The sequence below is a fragment of the Onthophagus taurus genome, chromosome 10, assembly GCF_036711975.1.
Source record: "Onthophagus taurus isolate NC chromosome 10, IU_Otau_3.0, whole genome shotgun sequence".
Lineage (NCBI taxonomy): Eukaryota > Metazoa > Arthropoda > Insecta > Coleoptera > Scarabaeidae > Onthophagus > Onthophagus taurus.
The window spans coordinates 8615709-8633350 of record NC_091975.1 but is presented as its reverse complement, the minus strand read 5'-3'; the positions used below and the strand labels follow the sequence as shown (position 1 = coordinate 8633350).

General features: G+C 30.4%; 1 protein-coding gene across 1 annotated transcript in view; it reads right to left on the bottom strand.

Annotated features, from left to right (window-relative positions):
• The window catches only part of LOC111416844 (forkhead box, sub-group O), a 119405-nt gene that overhangs the window by 100436 nt on the left and 1327 nt on the right, over positions 1–17642 (bottom strand). The window lies entirely within an intron of this gene.

Genomic DNA, 17642 nt, shown 5'->3' with positions numbered 1-17642 from the left:
TTTAACTTGGAAGCATAAAACTTGGTACAACCTAACCTCAAACATTCCTTTATAACCTCAAAAAGTTTCAGTTCTCAATTTCAAAAATTATCGGAGATAACAAAATTTTAATTAACCTTATTTTCAGGGAAACGTCAAAATCATCAAATCAGCGATTTATAAACACCTGTATTGCAAGAATGCTTTAACTTGGAAGCATAAAATTTGGTATAACATAACCTCAAACGTTCCTTTATAACCTCAAAAAGTTTCAGTTCTCAATTTCAAAAATTATCGGAGATAACAAAATTTTAATTAACCTCATTTTCAGGGAAACGTCAAAATCATCAAATCAGCGATTTATAAACACCTGTATCGCAAAAATGTTTTAACTTGGAAGGATAAAATTTGGTACAACATAACCTCAAACGTTCCTTTATAACCTCAAAAAGTTTCAGTTCTCAATTTCAAATGGAGACTTATTTTATGATGTGTTGAGGATTGTTATACAAAAATTGTGGACTATGGGTTTGAACAAGATGGTAGTCTTTATTTGGCAGAAAGAAATTCAACTACACGTTCACAATAAAGTAACAAAACGTCGTTAATGCAGAGGTGATTGCATCTTTACTTCGATGCTAATGGAGTTTATGAAAAAAGTAAAAAAATTGATTTGGAGTGTAGAAGTGAAATCATCGAGAGATGGCAAAAGAGATGGAACCACCACGAAGCAGAACCTTACACAACAATTAAGTGAGATTGCAACCTCAACATTCTGGGTTGAAAATTTCTTGCTTAACAGCTATTATTCAAGAGATGTGATTTTTACAATAATATTTTAAAACAGTCATCGGCAAAGAGTGGCCAAAAATGAAAGATGTGAGCAACTTTTTGAAACAGCCTGTGTATTAAAACTAATAATAGGCTATTACAGATTATATACATATTATATGAATCATATCAGGGAACTACCTTTTTAATACATTTACAAATAAACCAAAAAAAAAGGAATTAATCATTTCCATGATAAAATGAAAAATCTTCTACGAATTGATATCAAACCACGCTACAATTTAATAACCGCCGTATTAGGCGTCGTATATTAGAGTTCAATTGACCTTGACAGAGCGCTGCGGCGGTGAACGACGACGGCATGACGTCATAACGAGTCGTCCCACGCTGCCAACTTCGCGTTAAACGGCGGGCAACGTCTTCGGGAGTCTCAGAGGTTGACGAAGTCGACCGCCGGGGGCGTGGGCGTCGCTTCGAGGGACGATCTCTCTCCTTCTCTCTCTATTGCTTATTCGGCTCGCACGTCTAAATACGCACGTGCTAAATTTAACGCTACTCAAATATAAACAGCAGCGCCGCCCGCTTTGCCAGTGGAATTTTATCGTACACCAAAGAACCTCCGAGACATTCCATCTTCGTATCATTAGTTATTGTAGTAGATGTCCATATCCGCGTTCGTTGAGTCTAGACCAAATTTATATTTATGGTGATTTTTTGATTCTTTGTTGGTGTAAATGTAAAAAATAAAATGTTTATAAGAAAAATTTAATTCTGGATTATTTGTGGGAATTACGTTGGCTCAAGGACGGTTTTGCTCTAACGCGATTTAACGATTGTTCATGTGAGTTATATCGGTAAAATGCAGCGTCTACGAGGCGAGATAAGGTTGAGTGTTCATTGTTCACGTTGTCGTACGTGGCAAATCCGACTTTATTGCATTCTTGCTCAACATTTACACCGGGGGCACTAAATATATTTGTGTTTTGCTGTCGCCCGTGACCGCCAGTAATCGACATAATTGTGCACCTTAACCGGTTTCAACTCCTTTATCAATTTTTCCAACAAAATTTCTTTTTTTTAAGCGATAACAACTATATATAACCTTATTTTTTATCACATCTACGGCCCAAAAAAAAAAGATTTATTAAGAAACATTTCGATGACTGATAATAAACTTATCTCAATCTTTTTAAATCACATTTGCATTGTACGTTTTTATTTAAAGATTTATTACCACACTGGTATTTGTATTTACGTCTGCTTTGTAAACATATACTGTGATAAACAGTTCCTAGACCAGTCGTTACTGGCCATGCAAGTGAAACGTGATTGCGAATTATTAATAATAACCGCTGGTTTTCGAAAAATGTTCTGCGGTATTTTTATTGAAATAGAATAAAAAAGTAGTCATTCAAAGAATTAATGGATTTTTAAACATGTAATATTAATAGTGGCATAACATTTTACGATCAACGTTGAAAAAAATACCCGTGTTTAAATAGTATAGAGTAATAACTAATAACACAAAAAGCGGAAAAGTTGGGATTCTAAAAATAGTTTTAATTTGATTTATAAATAAATCAATTATTAACTGTTATTAATAACAAACAACAGAATTAATGTTGTTAAGTATAAAAACTTTTATAAAAAGAATCGCTCAACTTGGAAGCTTAAAATTTGACAGAACACAACCTCAAACAATACTTTATAACTTCAAAAAGTTTTAGTTATTAATTTCAAAAATTATCGGAGATAACAAAATTTTAATTAACCTCATTTTTAGGGAAACGTCAAAATTTTAAATCGGCGATTTATAAACACCTGTATCGCAAGAATGCTTTAACTTGGAAGGATAAAATTTGGTACAACATAACCTCAAACATTCGTTTATAAACTTAAAAAGTTTCAGTTCTCAATTTCAAAAATTATCGGAGATAACAAAATTTTAATTAACCTCATTTTCAGGAAATTTCACAATCATCAAATAAGCGATTTATAAACACCTGTATTGCAAGAATGTTTTAAATTGGAAGGATAAAATTTGGTACAACATAACCTCAAACGTTCCTTTATAAGCTTAAAAAGTTTCAGTTCTCAATTTCAAAAATTATCGGAGATAACAAAATTTTAAATAACCTCATTTTCTGGGAAACGTCAAAATCAGCGATTTATAAACACCTGTATCGTATGAATGCTTTAACTTGGAAGCATAAAACTTGGTACAATCTAACCTGAAACATTCCTTTATAACCTCAAAAAGTTTCAGTTCTCAATTTCAAAAATTATCGGAGATAACAAAATTTTAAATAACCTCATTTTCAGGGAAACGTCAAAATTTTAAATCGGCGATTTATAAACACCTGTATCACAAGAATGCTTTAACTTGGAAGGATAAAATTTGGTACAACATAACCTCAAACGTTCCTTTATAACCTCAAAAAGTTTCAGTTCTCAATTTCAAAAATTATCGGAGATAAACAAATTTTAGCTCACCTAATTTTCAGAAAAACGTCAAAATCATCAAATCAGCGATTTATAAAACTGATATCGCAGGAATCGTTTAATGTGGAAGCTTAAAACTTGGCACAACCTAACCTCAAACATTCCTTTATAACCTCAAAAAGTTTCAGTTCTGAATTTCAAAAATTATCGGAGATAACGTAATTTTAAATAACCTCATTTTCAGGGAAACGTCAAAATTTTAAATCAGCGATTTATAAACACCTATATCGCAAGAATGCTTTATCTTGGAACTATAAAATTTGGTAAAACCTAACCTCAAATGTTTCTTTATAACCTCAAAAAGTTTCAGTTCCCAATTTCAAAAATTATCGGAAATAAAAAAATTTTAGTTCACCTAATTTTCAGAAAAACGTCAAAATCATCAAATCAGCGATTTATAAAACTGATATCGCAGGAATCGTTTAATGTGGAAGCTTAAAACTTGGCACAACCTAACCTCAAACATTCCTTTATAACCTCAAAAAGTTTCAGTTCTCAATTTCAAAAATTATCGGAGATAACAAAATTTTAATTAACCTTATTTTCAGGGAAACCTCAAAATCATTAAATCAGCGATTTATGAACACCTGTATCACAAGAATGCTTTAACTTGGAAGCATAAAACTGGGTATAACCTAACCTCGAACGTTCCTTTATAACCTCAAAAAGTTTCAGTTCTCAATTTAAAAAATTATCGGAGATAACAAAATTTTAATTAACCCCATTTTCAGGGAAACGTCATCAAATCAGCGATTTATAAACACCTGTATCGCAAGAATGCTTTAACTTGGAAGCATAAAACTTGGTACAACATAACCTCAAACGTTAATTTATAACCTCAAAAAGTTTCAGTTATCAATTTCAATAATAATCGGAGATAACAAAATTTTAATTAACCTCATTTTTAGGGAAATGTCAAAATCATCAAATCAGCGATTTATAAACACCTGTATCATAAGAATGCTTTAACTTGGAAGCATAAAATTTGGTACAACCTAACCTCAAACATTCCTTTATAACCTCAAAAAGTTTCAGTTCTCAATTTCAAAAATTATCGGAAATAAACAAATTTTAGTTCACCTAATTTTCAGAAAAACGTCAAAATCATCAAATCAGCGATTTATAAACACCTGTATCATAAGAATGCTTTAAGTTGGAAGCATAAAATTTTGTACAACACAACCTCAAACATTCCTTTATAACCTCAAAAAGTTTCAGTTCTCAATTTCGAAAATTATCGGAGATAACGTAATTTTAAATAACCTCATTTTCAGGGAAACGTCAAAATTTTAAATCGGCGATTTATAAACACCTGTATCGCAAGAATGCTTTAACTTGAAAACTTAAAATTTGGTATACCATAATCTCAAACGTTCCTTTATAACCTCAAAAAGTTTCAGTTCTCAATTTCGAAAATTATCGGAGATAACGTAATTTTAAATAACCTCATTTTCAGGGAAACGTCAAAATTTTAAATCAGCGATTTATAAACACCTATATCGCAAGAATGCTTTATCTTGGAACTATAAAATTTGGTAAAACCTAACCTCAAATGTTTCTTTATAACCTCAAAAAGTTTCAGTTCCCAATTTCAAAAATTATCGGAAATAAAAAAATTTTAGTTCACCTAATTTTCAGAAAAACGTCAAAATCATCAAATCAGCGATTTATAAAACTGATATCGCAGGAATCGTTTAATGTGGAAGCTTAAAACTTGGCACAACCTAACCTCAAACATTCCTTTATAACCTCAAAAAGTTTTAGTTCTCAATTTCAAAAATTATCGGAGATAACAAAATTTTAATTAACCTTATTTTCAGGGAAACCTCAAAATCATTAAATCAGCGATTTATGAACACCTGTATCACAAGAATGCTTTAACTTGGAAGCATAAAACTGGGTATAACCTAACCTCGAACGTTCCTTTATAACCTCAAAAAGTTTCAGTTCTCAATTTAAAAAATTATCGGAGATAACAAAATTTTAATCAACCTAATTTTAGAGAAACGTCATCAAATCAGCGATTTATAAACACCTGTATCATAAGAATGCTTTAACTTGGAAGCATAAAATTTGGTACAACCTAACCTCAAACATTCCTTTATAACCCCAAAAAGTTTCAGTTCTCAATTTCAAAAATTATCGGAAATAAACAAATTTTAGTTCACCTAATTTTCAGAAAAACGTCAAAATCATCAAATCAGCGATTTATAAACACTTGTATCATAAGAATGCTTTAACTTGGAAGCATAAAATTTTGTACAACATAACCTCAAACATTCCTTTATAACCTCAAAAAGTTTCAGTTTTCAATTTCAAAAATTATCGGAGATAACAAAATTTTAATTAACCCCATTTTCAGGGAAACGTCATCAAATCAGCGATTTATAAACACCTGTATCGCAAGAATGCTTTAACTTGGAAGCATAAAACTTGGTACAACATAACCTCAAACGTTAATTTATAACCTCAAAAAGTTTCAGTTATCAATTTCAATAATAATCGGAGATAACAAAATTTTAATTAACCTCATTTTTAGGGAAATGTCAAAATCATCAAATCATCGATTTATAAACACCTGTATCATAAGAATGCTTTAACTTGGAAGCATAAAATTTGGTACAACCTAACCTCGAACGTTCCTTTATAACCTCAAAAAGTTTCAGTTCTCAATTTAAAAAATTATCGGAGATAACAAAATTTTAATTAACCCCATTTTCAGGGAAACGTCATCAAATCAGCGATTTATAAACACCTGTATCGCAAGAATGCTTTAACTTGGAAGCATAAAACTTGGTACAACATAACCTCAAACGTTAATTTATAACCTCAAAAAGTTTCAGTTATCAATTTCAAAAATAATCGGAGATAACAACATTTTAATTAACCTCATTTTTAGGGAAATGTCAAAATCATCAAATCAGCGATTTATAAACACCTGTATCGCAAGACTGCGTTAACTTGGAAGCATAAAACTTGGTACAACCTATGATCTATTGTAACTTAAGCCTTCCAAACGTTTAGGGCAAATGTAGGTTCTTGATGAACCTTAATATTGCTCCAAAGTTTAGTTTTTTCATATTTTGTCTCTTTTTTCTGGCTCGTCGTTCCAAAATCGACAAGTTTGATCAGAAAGCCTGAGAGCAACCTTAGATCCGCCTTGGTGAGGCATAAAATCTCACTCAATCTATCTTTGAGGTCTCAAAATTATTGATTATTTGTTTTAAGTGGTTTTTTTATCACTGCCTTTTTGACCAGCTTGTCCGCCACTTCGTTGCCTTCAATGTCTTTGTATATGGTGGAACTCGCCATAGTTCCAGAGTCACATCATTCTCTGATTAGTGAGGATTCACACGTGTAGGTTCAAGATAGTGCAGAACTTTGTAGCAAAAACTTCAGCTTGAAAAATGATCTCAATATATTTTTATAGCCCCAAAAAGTTTTATGCCTCAATTCTATATCATATTAAATTTATGATTTAAAAATAGACAAAGTAAAAATAATTTTTAAAGATTAACTTGAAAACATATTTATAAAACATTTTTTTTTGAAGTACACTTTTATAAAATCGCAATTTGAAGGCGTTATAACGACGTGCGCCTGGCGTCCAAAAACTCGGCTACGGACCAAATTAGAGTTGGCGGAGGAGCGTCGCCGACTACGACGACGGCGTCGAGGTCCCAATAAAGGCCCCCCCGCTTTCGTTTCATTCTCGTCCTGTACCTATTACGCAGCAACGAGCAAAACGGCCGTACGCTTGACTTCGCCTTGACTTTTACTTCAATGAAACATTCTCTAACGTCCACTACTACCCAAAGTGAAGGTCGCAAAAAAATGTACACGCGCCTTCGAACGGTTATGTTCGTAACTTTGTATACGCACTTTGTCGTCGGAGAAATCTCCACGGAAAATACCAAAGATATTGTGAGTGTAAGAAATCGGTAGCGAAAGAGGTGTGTCTTTTTCTTAAACCAATCACGAGAGGTTTTAAGGAATTCTTTGTGGAAATTAAATTTAAAATTAGTCGAGGAAAAAATTTTTTTTGTTGCTAATAGAAAGAAGTTTTCTATAACTGAGGTATCGATGGAAGACGAACCATTTATCATATCTACGCTAATCGGAACGATTGACGTCACCCGATAACGCGACAATTTACTTAAGTTCTGTAATAAATAAAAAGACTCTAGGAAATTATTATAATATTATAACACAAAAATAATTTTATTTTTTTGTTATTAGACTGGACGAATAAAATTCCAGTGTAGTGAACTTTAATGTTGATAAATTAAAATGAAAATACAGTTATTTCGTATAAATTTTGATAAACTTTTAACCCAAGGAAAAATCCTTCGGGAGATTAAACTAACTTCAAAATAATATTGTTTTTCAAAATCCATCATTTTCGAAACACGAAATTTAATTCATAATAATTTCACACATTTCGGCATCTAATCGTATTGTTTACCGTTTTAGCGCATTTTTTTTTATTATTATGATTATTATCTGTTTGCAATCGCAGGATATTATTTTTTTCGTCTGCTCGAAATCGCTGTAATATGCGTAGCAAGGCGAGACGGTTTCTAAAAAAAATCGCTTTTTTTTTAAAGCGATTTTTATGCCCGATAACGTACGATTCATTGTTTTCTCGCGTATTCTCCGAACGTAAAATCAACGAAATGAATGAACAAAATAAGTATGTGTGTGTGTGTGGCGATTTAAGCTGGGTTATATTGCGCAGGAAACAAACACGGTTTTAGGAGTTTATTTTTTTTTGAATCTTTCCGTGAATGCTTAGGAATTTTTTTTTATTTGGGAGGAACGAAAATAACATTATAAACATAGCAGGATGTTTTTGAAATATAAGGCAAATTTATAACAAAAAATAGACTTGATTAAATATATATACATATAAAGTGTGTCCCAGGATAGATGTTATCTATAATAACCTAAACATTTTTGAATTTTACTTTAAGTACGAAAATTACTTAAGTACTCGAAACATCTTTTAGTACAAATAACATTATTTTCTCTAAAAATTGTCACTGAAAATCCAAATAAATTAAGCATCGTATAGAAAAGTGTGCAAGAAAGTTATGTTTACGTAAATTTTTTTATAAATACAATAAAATTATACAATACTTATATTGTTTAATCTAAAATGTGACGATTCAACCAAAGTACACCAAGCAGAGCTTAATTCCCCATCCTTAAAATAAAATTCAAAAATTTTTAGGTCATTATACAGAGTGCGGTAAAACTCCCTCCCTAATTTGAATGTTGAATAAAAAACAAATTAACTAAACTGTATTAACATGAATGGAATTTCTCTTTTTGAACAGTATCGCTCAAGTGTTTTCCTTCATTATCAATGCATAGCCGAAGTTCGCCATTACTCTAATCAATCTCTTCTTGAATCGTTTGTCGTCGGGTTGGCAGAGTCCTCGGACAATGTTTGTAAACGTCAGCCTTAAGAAACCCTTCCGAACTCGCATTCGGCAATGCAGTGATAACGAAGGAAAACACTTGACCGATATACTGTTCAAAAAAAAAGAAACTTGTAAAACATAATAACGTAACTTCCCATTCTGTAGATTCCATTCGTGTTAATACAATTTCGTTAATTTGTGCCATCTGCTTTTTGTTCAACTTTCAAATTAGGGAGGGAGTTTTGCCGCACCCTGTACCTCTTGTAACATTTATTTTGGGACACCTGTATATATAAAAAACCACTCAACCTAGAAAATAATAAAAACAAAAATCTAGAGCAATTTGTAACTCGAAAATGTTTCAATTCTTAAAAGTTTAGGAGAAAAAAATGTTTTGTGCTTAAAATGTCAAATTTAAATCGGCAAACTCAAAAAGTTTCAAGTTTCAATTCCTAAAAGTTTGGAAGAAATCAAGTTTTTTGTGATTATTGTCAAAAACGTCAAATTTAAACAGGCGACTTTGAAAGTTTTTATAAAAGGAACTGCTCAACCTGGAAACTTTAAATTTGGCACAACCTAACCTCCAACACTGATTTATAACTCTAAAAAGTTTCAAGTTTCAATTCCTAAAAGTTTGGGAGAAACAAAGTTTTTTGTGATTATTGTCAAAAACGTCAAATTTAAACCGCCGATTTTGAAAGGTTTTATAACAAGAAGTGCTCAACCTGGAAACTTTAAATTTGGCATAACCTAACCTCTAACACTGATTTATAACCCCAAAAAGTTTCAAGTTTTAATTCCTAAAAGTTTGGAAGAAACAAAGTTTTTTGTGATTATTGTCAAAAACGTTAAATTTAAACCGGCGATTTTGAAAGCTTTTATAAAAAGAACTGCTTAACCTGGAAACTTTAAATTTGGCACAACCTAACCTCCAACATTAATTTATAACCACAAAAAATTTCAAGCTTCAATTCCTAAAAGTTTGGGAGTAACAAAGTTTTTTGTAATTATTGTCAAAAACGTCAAATTTAAACCGGCGACTTTGAAAGTTTTTATAAAAAGAACTACTCAACCTGGAAACTTTAAATTAGGCATAACATAACCTAAAACATTAATTTATAACTCAAAAACGTTTCATGTTTCAATTCCTAAAAGTTTGGAAGAAACAAAGTTTTTTGTGATTATTGTCAAAAACGTCAAATTTAAACCGGCGATTTTGAAAGTTTTTATAAAAAGAACTGCTCAACCTGGAAACTTTAAATTTGGCATAACCTAACCTACAACATTAATTTATAACCCCAAAATGTTTCAAGTTTTAATTCTTAAAAGTTTGGGAGTAATAAAGCTTTTTGTGATTATTGCCCAAAAACTTCAAATTTAAATCGGAGATTTTGAAAGCTTTTATAAAAAGAACTGCTCAACCTGGAATCTTTAAATTTGGCACAACCTAACCTCCAACACTAATTTATAACCAGAAAAAGTTTCAAGTTTCAATTCCTAAAAGTTTGGAAGAAACAAAGTTTTTTGTGATTATTGCCCAAAAATGTCAAATTTAAATGGGAGATTTTGAAAATTTTTATAAAAAGAACCGCCCAACGTGGAAACTTTAAATTTGGCACAACCTAACCTCTAACACCGATTTACAACCCCAAAAAGTTTCAAGCTTCAATTCCTAAAAGTTTGGGAGTAACAAAGTTTTTTGTGATTATTGTCAAAAACGTTAAATTTAAACCGGCGATTTTGAAAGCGTTTATAAAAAGAACTGCTCAACCTGAAAACTTTAAATTTGGCACAACCTAACCTCCAACACTAATTTATAACCCCAAAAAGTTTCAAGTTTCAATTCCTAAAAGTTTGGAAGAAACAAAGTTTTTTGTGATTATTGCCCAAAAATGTCAAATTTAAATGGGAGATTTTGAAATTTTTTATAAAAAGAACCGCCCAACGTGGAAACTTTAAATTTGGCACAACCTAACCTCTAACACCGATTTACAACCCCAAAAAGTTTCAAGCTTCAATTCCTAAAAGTTTGGGAGTAACAAAGTTTTTTGTGATTATTGTCAAAAACGTCAAATTTAAACCGGCGATTTTGAAAGCGTTTATAAAAAGAACTGCTCAACCTGAAAACTTTAAATTTGGCACAACCTAACCTCCAACACTAATTTATAACCCCAAAAAGTTTCAAGTTTCAATTCCTAAAAGTTTGGAAGAAACAAAGTTTTTTGTGATTATTGCCCAAAAATGTCAAATTTAAATGGGAGATTTTGAAAATTTTTATAAAAAGAACCGCCCAACGTGGAAAGTTTAAATTTGGCACAACCTAACCTCTAACACCGATTTACAACCCCAAAAAGTTTCAAGCTTCAATTCCTGAAAGTTTGGGAGTAACAAAGTTTTTTGTGATTGTTGTCAAAAACGTTAAATTTAAACCGGCGATTTTGAAAGCTTTTATAAAAAGAACTGCTCAACCTGGAAACTTTAAATTTGGCACAACCTAACCTCCAACACTAATTTATAACCCCAAAAAGTTTCAAGCTTCAATTCCTAAAATTTTGGGAGAAACAAAGTTTTTTGTGATTATTGTCAAAAACGACAAATTTAAACCGGCGACTTTGAAAGCTTTTATAAAAAGAACTGCTTAACCTGGAAACTTTAAATTTGGCACAACCTAACCTACAACACTGATTTATAACCCCAAAAAGTTTCAAGTTACAATTCCTCAAAGTTTGGAAGAAACAAAGTTTTTTGTGATTATTATCAAAAACGTCAAATTTAAACCGGCGATTTTGAAAGCTTTTATAAAAAGAACTGCACAACCTGGAAACTTTACATTTGGCATAACCTAACCTCCAACACTAATTTATAACCCCAAAAAGTTTCAAGTTTTAATTCCTAAAAGTTTGTCAGCAACAAATTTTGTTGTGATTATTGCCCAAAAACGTCAAATTTAAATCGGAGATTTTGAAAGCTTTTATAAAAAGAACTGCTCAACCTTGTAACTTTAAATTTGGAATAACCTAACCTTCAACACTAATTTATAATTCCAAAAAGTTTCAAGTTTCAATTAATCTCTCATTTTTAAAAAACCGAAAATCTATATACATATGTGTATAACAAGGTTTCAATAGATTTCGTTATCTAAAAAAGGATGATAGCAAAGTATTAAATCTAAAAGATGATAAAGTCGAGTAAATAAAGTTTTTTGTTTCATACTTGATAAAACTATTTCATTTAAAACAAAATTAATATGTACAAATTTTTTTTTCTATTAATAAATAATTTTCAAGGTAAAGCATAAAGCACACACGTTTAATGGTGTATAATGTGTGTATTATAAGAAAATAGATAAGAATTTTCGCCGTTTCTGTCTGTTGGTAAAGGAAACTGACGGCCTTAGTGTTACGCAAGTCGAGGTAAGACGCATACCATCATTAAAGCAACTTCAATGTCAAGTCGTGACAGACAAAATAGACTTGCTACCGTACTAGTAACTAAATAACGTTATAAATGAGTTGTATGTTAATACAATTTTGCATGAGTTGCGCAGGTTTAATCGGAAAACTCCACATAAATTCATAAATAGTTAAGAATAATTTAGAAAGTGGAATGGATTAATGAACAAAAATAGTGTCGCCGATTTTGAATGAATTCACTCCACATATTTTAGTAAAGTTGGAAATGTTTTTCTCGAACTTCATCGCTTTTTCGCTTTGTGTAAAATCATTTTTATATTTTATGAGTGCACACGATGACATTGACTATTTTAGTTGATAAATCGCTCGCTTAAATATTCAACGGCGTATAAAAATTGAAATTCCTTGATGCATAATTGAAACATTTTCGATATTTTTTTTTTTTTTTTTTCAAACCGCATCATTTATGCGGCTGCAAAAAGAAAGGAATAAATAAAATAAAATTAAAATATAATAATAGAAACGTATAATTTTATATTTACGTAAAATGGCCCTACAATTAATCACGACCGTGTAATTTGTTTAAAATTGCCAACAATAATTGGTGCGATAATTAAACGAAATAAGCGAGATCAAATTATATCCGTTGGTAAATTAAAAGAAATCAAAGTTTTCCGATGCTATTTTTGTATTGATAGTCAGTTATTAAAATTAAATAATCAAAAAAATGTTTATTTAATATTTAGATGTACACAAAAAAATGTTTTTACTTCCAAAATTTCAGGAATTGAAACTTGAAACGTTTTGGAGTTATAAATCAGTGTTGAATTTAAAGTTTTTAGGTTGAGCAATTCTTTTTATAAAAGCTTTCAAAATCGCCGGTTTAAATTTGACATTTTTGGGCAATAATCACAAAAAAAAAATTTCTCCCAAACTTTAAGGAATTAAAACTTGAAATTTTTTGGGGTTATAAATCAGTGTTGGAGGTTAGGTTATGCAAAATTTAAAGTTTCCAGGTTGAGTAGTTCTTTTTATAAAAGCTTTTAAAATCGCCGGTTTAAATTTGACGTTATTGACAATAATCACAAAAAGCTTTGTTTCTTCCAAACTTTAAGGAATTAAAACTTGAAATTGTTTGGGGTTATAAATTAATGTTGGACGTTAGGTTATGTAAAATTTAAAGTTTCCAGGTTGAGTAGTTCTTTTTATAAAAGCTTTTAAAATCGCCGGTTTAAATTTGACGTTTTTGACAATAATCACAAAAGAAATTGTGTCTCTCAAACTTTAAGGAATTAAAACTTGAAATTTTTTAAGGTTATAAATTAATGTTTTAGGTTAGGTTATGCCAAATTTAAAGTTTCCAGGTTGAGTAGTTCTTTTTATAAAAGCTTTCAAAATCGCCGGTTTAAATTTGACGTTTTTGACAATAATCACAAAAAACTTTGGTACTCCCAAACTTTAAGGAATTGCAACTTGAAATTTTTTGGGGTTATAAATTAATGTTGAAGGTGAGGTTATGTCAAATTTAAAGTTTCCAGGTTGAGCAGTTCTTTTTATAAACGCTTTCAAAATCGACGGTTTAAATTTGACATTTTTGGGCAATAATCACAAAAAAAAAATTTCTCCCAAACTTTAAGGAATTAGAACTTGAAACTTTTTGGGGTTATAAATCAGTGTTAGAGATTAGGTTATGCCAAATTTAAAGTTTTCAGGTTGAACAGTTCTTTTTATAAAAACTTTCAAAATCGCCGGTTTAAATTTGACGTTTTTGACAATAATCACAAAAAACTTTGTTACTCCCAAACTTTAAGGAATTAAAACTTGAAATTTTTTGGGGTTATAAATTAATGTTGGAGGTTAGGTTATGCCAAATTTAAAGTTTCCAGGTTAAGCAATTCTTTTTATAAAAGCTTTCAAAATCGCCGGTTTAAATTTGACGTTTTTGGGCAATAATTACAAAAAACTTTGTTTCTCCCAAACTTTAAGGAATTAAAACATATAAATTTTGTGGGGTTATAAATTAATGTTGGAGGTTAGATTATGCCAAATTTAAAGTTTCCAGGTTAAGCAATTCTTTTTATAAAAGCTTTCAAAGTCGCCGGTTTAAATTTGAAATTTTTGACAATAATCACAAAAAGCTTTGTTACTCCCAAACTTTTAGGAATTGAAACTTGAAATTTTTTGGGGTTATAAATTAATGTTGGAGGTTAGGTTACGCCAAATTTAAAGTTTCCAGGTTGAGTAATTCTTTTTATAAAAGCTTTCAAAATCGCCGGTTTAAATTTGACGTTTTTGATAATAATCACAAAAAACTTTGTTACTCCCAAACTTTAAGGAATTAAAACTTGAAATTTTTTGGGGTTATAAATTAATGTTGGAGGTTAGGTTATGGAAAATTTAAAGTTTCCAGGTTGAGTAGTTCTTTTTATAAAAGCTTTCAAAATCGCCGGTTTAAATTTGACGATTTTGACAATAATCACAAAAAACGTTGTTACTCCCAAACTTTAAGGAATTAAATCTTGAAATTTTTTGAGGTTATAAATTAATGTTGGAAGTTAGGTTACGCCAAATTTAAAGTTTCCAGGTTGAGCAATTCTTTTTATAAAAGCTTTCAAAATCGCCAGTTTAAATTTGACGTTTTTGAAAATAATCACAAAAAACTTTGTTACTCCCAAACTTTGAGGAATTAAAACTTGAAATTTTGTGCGGTTATAAATTAATGTTGGAGGTTAAGTTATGCCAAATTTAAAGATTCCAGGTTGAGCAATTCTTTTTATAAAAGCTTTCAAAATCGCCGGTTTAAATTTGATATTTTTGACAATAATCACAAAAAACTTTATTACTCCCAAACTTTAAGGAATTAAAACTTGAAACTTTTTGGGGTTATAAATTAATGTTGGAGGTTAGGTTACGCCAAATTTAAAGTTTCCAGGTTAAGCAATTCTTTTTATAAAAGCTTTCAAAATCGCCGGTTTAAATTTGACGTTTTTGACAATAATCACAAAAAACTTTGTTACTCCCAAACTTTAAGGAATTAAAACTTGAAATTTTTTGAGGTTATAAATTAATGTTGGAGGTTAGGTTACGCCAAATTTAAAGTTTCCAGGTTAAGCAAAGCTTTCAAAATCGTCGGTTTAAATTTGACGTTTTTGACAATAATCACACAAATTTTGTTACTTCCAAACTTTTAAGAATTAAAACTTGAAACTTTTTGGGGTTATAAATCACGGTTAGAGGTTAGGTTATGCCAAATTTTAAGTATCCAGGTTGAGCAGTTCTTTTTATAAAAGCTTTCAAAATCGCCGATTTAAATTTGACGTTTCTGACAATAATCACAAAAAACTTTGTTACTCCCAAACTTTAAGGAATTAAAACTTGAATTTTTTTGGGGTTATAAATTAATGTTGAAGGTTAGGTTACGCCAAATTTAAAGTTTCTAGGTTGGGGGGTTCTTTTTATAAAAACTTTCAAAGTCGCCGGTTTAAATTTGACGTTTTTGACAATAATCACAAAAAAATTGTGTCTCCCAAACTTTAAGGAATTAAAACTTGAAATTTTTTGAGGTTATAAATTAATGTTTTAGGTTAGGTTATGCCAAATTTAAAGTTTCCAGGTTGAGTAATTCTTTTTATAAAAGCTTTTAAAATCGCCGATTTAAATTTGACGTTTTTGACAGTAATCACAAAAAAATTTGTTACTCCCAAACTTTAAGGAATTAAAACTTGAAATTTTGTGGGGTTATAAATTAATGTTGGAGGTTAAGTTATGCCAAATTTAAAGATTCCAGCTTGAGCAGTTCTTTTTATAAAAGCTTTCAAAATCGCCGGTTTAAATTTGACATTTTTGACAATAATCACAAAAAACTTTGTTACTGCCAAACTTTAAGGAATTAAAACTTGAAATTTTTTGGGCTTATAAATCAGTGTTAGAGGTTAGGTTATGCCAAATTTTAAGTTTCCAAGTTAAGCAGTTCTTTTTATAAAAGCTTTCAAAATCGCCGGTTTAAATTTGACGTTTTTGGGCAATAATCACAAAAAAAAAATTTCTCCCAAACTTTAAGGAATTAGAACTTGAAACTTTTTGGGGTTATAAATCAGTGTTAGAGATTAGGTTATGCCAAATTTAAAGTTTTCAGGTTGAACAGTTCTTTTTATAAAAGCTTTTAAAATCGCCGGTTTAAATTTGACGTTTTTGGCAATAATCACAAAAAACTTTGTTACTCCCAAACTTTAAGGAATTAAAACTTGAAATTTTTTTGGGTTATAAAGTAATGTTGGAAGTTAAGTTACGCCAAATTTAAAGTTTCCAGGTCGAGTAGTCCTTTTTATAAAAGCTTTCAAAATCGCCGGTTTAAATTTGACGTTTTTGACAATAATCACAAAAAACTTTGTTACTCCCAAACTTTAAGGAATTAAAACTTGAAATTTTTTGGGGTTATAAATTAATGTTGGAAGTTAGGTTACGCCAAATTTAAAGTTTCCAGGTTGAGCAGTTCTTTTTATAAAAGCTTTCAAATTCGCCGGTTTAAATTTGACATTTTTGACAATAATCACAAAAAACTTTGTTACTCCCAAACTTTAAGGAATTAAAACTTAAAATTTTTTGGGGTTATAAATTACCGTTAGAGGTTAGATTATGCCAAATTTAAAGTTTCCAGGTTAAGCAATTCTTTTTATAAAAGCTTTCAAAATCGCCGGTTTAAATTTAATGTTTTTGACAATAATCACAAAAAACTTTGTTACTCCCAAACTTTAAGGAATTAAAACTTGAAATTTTTTGGGGTTATAAATTAATGTTGAAAGTTAGGTTACGCCAAATTTAAAGTTTCCAGGTTGAGTAGTTCTTTTTATAAAAACTTTCAAAATCGCCGGTTTAAATTTGACGTTTTTGACAATAATCACAAAAAACTTTGTTACTCCCAAACTTTAAGGAATTAAAACGTGAAATTTTTTGAGGTTATAAATTAATGTTGGAGGTTAGGTTATGCCAAATTTAAAGTTTCCAGGTTGGGGGGTTCTTTTTATAAAAATTTAAAAATCTCAGATTTAAATTTGACGATTTTGGGCAATAATCCCAAACTTTAAGGAATGAAACTTTTTGTGAGGCAAATCAGTGTCCAAACTTTCAGCTTGAACGGTTTTTTTATAAAAAAGCAATTAAAATAGTTGCTCCCAGTACCTTAGTATGGTATTAACTCATTTTTGAAAAATTTAATTCGGCTTTATGAGAAGGATAAAAGCGCGTCCACTTTGTTTATGCATGCACACTTTTCTATTTATAAGGAATATAAATATTAAAAACAGAATTGGCGAAAATTAATATTCAGCAGCGGATTTTTCTACATCGTACCGGACACGCATTCATTTGAATCCGATTTTGCATAATGCCTCCACAACAAAATAATAATAAATAGCAACGTCACAGACCGAGAGAGACGGAGATCCGAAATTCCAAAAACCATTGTGACCATTAAATGTTAATGAAATTATACAACCCTTTTTGTTTATTTTTCTTTTGTTTAAATATCAAT